Source organism: Acomys russatus, chromosome 4 (genome assembly GCF_903995435.1).
Source record: "Acomys russatus chromosome 4, mAcoRus1.1, whole genome shotgun sequence".
Taxonomy (NCBI): Eukaryota; Metazoa; Chordata; class Mammalia; order Rodentia; family Muridae; genus Acomys; species Acomys russatus.
The window spans coordinates 50,410,413-50,414,148 of NC_067140.1; positions in this window are offsets into that span (position 1 = coordinate 50,410,413).

Sequence of the window (3,736 nt, forward strand, 5' to 3'; positions counted from 1 at the left end):
TGTGAGTGTGTGTGTGTGTAATGTAGTGTTTTAAAAAATAGTTTACATTTCATTCTTCATAAATTTAAAAGTCAGACTAAACCTGATAGAAAGCCCTTCCTCATGACCCTTAGTCATCTGCCATGGCTGACTGAAAATTTCCAGGGAGATTTTGGTATCAGCTGTTCATAGAAACCTTTGCTGACGACTGCCTTTAAAGTCCAACGCAAATGAGGTTGGCAAGGAAAAAGAAGGTAGAAAGAAGTTACTGCAAATTATCATTTTATACCTATGCGTTATTTGACTCCATTGGCAGAGATGTGTGTTCATTTTTACGAACTTCAGAACAGAGGAAATCAGTCTGACTTGGGCCCCACTTGCTGACCGTCAAATATCATTTCTATCTTGTTTACTCCAAGCAAAGCCTGCGGGGAAAAAAAACTCCATGTGTTCCAAGAAACACATTGAAACTCCCAGTGTGGGTTCAGATCTTTTCCACCAGTGTGACTGTTTTGAAACCTGTCTTCAACTTTCCTCTGTAACCTAATTCTGTTTCAGTTCTTCATTTGCAGTAAAATGTCTTTTGGTCAAACTGCTTGAATGTTGTGTTTCTGGTCCACGGAAAACTACGTCGGTTGGAGAATCAAGCCCACCTCGGACCTCCCACACAGAACTGCCGAGGTGGTTGCATCTTTGGTGCTACTTCAGAAGTTAGTGCCAGGATGTCTTGGTTTGGAAAAGCGACTCTTGTGCTGTGCCATGGTGTGGATGACAGATGCAGTTATTAGGTTGAGCTGGGATGAGTCAACTGGAGACACGATTCATACGGATTAATTGTTGGTAGTCACAGGGCACACCTGTTGTCTCGTTTCTTTAAGGTCCAATACAGACTAAAGGTCTGGTCCCAGCCCAGATGGGAGCATCCTGGCCTTACCATGCACGTCTTCTCACAGTGAACACCAGTGAACAGACATAGGGAGGGATGAAGAAGGTGGACTGTATAGGAACCTTGGGGCTTGAGAAACAACATGCCAGTGAGTTCTGAGCTTGCCTCACATATCCCAAACATGAAAAACCAGCAGGTACAGACAAAATCAACTCTAAGAGAAGTCTGTTACCCTGACCAAAAGACAAAGAAGAGGGAGGCCCCACAGTAGAAAACCATCTTGGCAACAGCTGCCTTTCTCATGTCAAACTAATGGGAAAACCATATCCCCACCCACAATTTCAGAGGCCTTGGGCATACGTGTGGGCTGTTCCCATTCCCTGTCTAGAGGCATTAGGTTTTGGTGCTTGGATATCCCTGCCAGACCCTGTGCCAGGGGAATTTAATCAGATGCTTCACTTAAAGCCTGGGGGCAATGGCAGCATTACTTTTCTTCCACAGGAGAGTGTCAATAGCCTCCAAATTGAAGCTTCAACCCACCCTATCATTCACAGATAGGGCTGTGCAAATTGTTGTCAGCACTCCACATATGGCGTCAGCAGGGTCCAAAGGGGTGAACTTCCACCAGCAGTGAGACCCAACAGGAAACAAAGCCAGGGAGCACTCTTGTATTCCTACCATTCTCACCTAATTTTAGAAAAGAAAAGTGTGAGATGCAGAATCTAGCTGACCCTCTACTCTCCCCCTGGATGATATCAGCAGTAGTGGAGAGCTGACCTGCTGTCTGTCTTGGTTAGCCTCTGTCTTCCTCTCTGTGGACAGTGGAGTCCATCAGGGAACTGGGTTTTATCTCCTTCTGAAGACAGAAGACAGTGGGATGGCAGGAGTCAGCACCTAGCTTTCCTCAGGAAGGTGTCAATGAGGCCAAGGGGAGCTGAGCTTCCTGTACCCAGCCTCCTTAATGAGATAGTGTGGCTAGGCACTCTACTCTTGCCAGGATAGAGCTAGGGACCTAGACCTATACACCACCCCAGCTCTCTACAGCTCAACTGGAGGATTTCCTGCTAATAAAATAAGGGTGTCATGATACAATGTCAATATTCTCAGGATATAATTTAAAAGTTTGGCGTAGGATTGGGGATATAATTCTGTAGTAGAGTGTATCCCTACCATGCATAAAGACCTCGGTTCACCCCCCTCACCAGCTCTACAAGGAAGAAAAAAAATAACAGAAGGAGAAAAGGCAAACAATAGGCAACCAACATTAATACAAATCTGATGCTGGAATTATCAAATGAGGTTTGGTTTTTTGTTTGTTTGTTTGTTTGTTTTTTGCTTGTGTTTTTGTTGTTGTTTTTCTTTTTTGAGATAGGTTTCTCTGTGTAGCCTGGGTTATCCTGGAATGCACTCTGTAGACCAGGCTGGCCTCGAACTCAGAAATCTACCTGCTTCTGCTTCCTGAATGCTAGGAGCCATGACCACCCAGCTCAAACGAGAATTTTGAAGTCACCATTCTTAAAAACATATTTCAATAAATAATTATAAATCATTTTGAAATAAGTTAAAGAAATAGAAATTATAGCAAAGTAACAGCAGCTATACATGAAAAAGACAAAATAACTAGGGATTGGAGAAATAGCTCGGTCAGTAACACACTTACAGCACAAACTTGAGGTCCTGAAGTTCAGCCCTAGGAACCACATCAAGTGAAAGCCAAACATCATGGGTGGGACTTGAAATGCCAGCAGCCAGACAGCAGAAGTAGGAGCCCTCAGTGTTATAATATAGGAATTACACACCATGTAACAAGTGTGATACAAGGAAGAGGAGTTAGAGCCTGAGTGGGCCATAAAGGCAGAGAAAGAAAGAAAGAAAAACAGAGAGAGAGAGAGAGAGAGAGAGAGAGAGACAGACAGACAGACAGACAGAGATGGTAGAGACAGAAAGAGACACAGAGACAGAGACAGACAGAGAGAAACACAGAGACAGAGAGAGAGAGAAAGAGGGATGGTGGGCGGGGCCCTTATATCAGGCACACACCTGGCATGCACCTGGCAGTGGCAGGTGATGACATCAGAGGTTGCTAGGTTCCTAGGTGCTGGCTAGTGGGGCTGCCTGTGCTAACATTTCTCCCTTTTTGTTTAATTTTTTTAAAAAAATGAGGAACTAGGCAGGAGTGAGGATGTTATGTTAAAACAGCTGCTTCCTGCTGACTTGGGGGCCAACAATATCTTTGGGAACCCTAAGAGAATGGGGGGTGGAGCGTGCTGGTGATGTCCTGGGAGAGCTGGCTGTCTTGCTTCTATGCAGGATCTGTAAGAACATTTGTGGCTAGGAAGGAAAGTTCTGGGCCAGCTGACGCAATCTGAAGGTTAGGCTGGAGCACTTGTGGGTAGCTGTTTTGGTGCTGTCATGGGTGTCGAAAACACCTGGGTCTGACAATGTATTGAAACAGTGATTAATGTTAAAGCTCTGAACAGTCTTAATGCTACAGTAGTGTAGTAACAGGAAGAAATTGAAAGCATTTCCACTTCTTTTATATGAATCACTTTCTTATAGCTATCTGGGCCTGTGAGCGAGGCAAAAATATTTACCTTTTAAATAAGAGATCTAGTAGTTAGTAGTTTTAACTAGCTAATGAACTGACTAGTAAGATAGCAGGGTGGATTACCTTGGGGTAAGGAGCGAGTTGTCTGTTCTCTAGCTGTCAAATTGCCATTAGCTTAGCCATCAATATGATCAGAGACCTGAGAAGGATAAATTGTAACCTAGATGAATCTATGTATCAATCAAAATGGCAGAGATGATTAGTCAGTCCGTAGTCCACTACCTAGACAGTTGTCCCAGACTCGTGGCCTCTCCATGTCAACG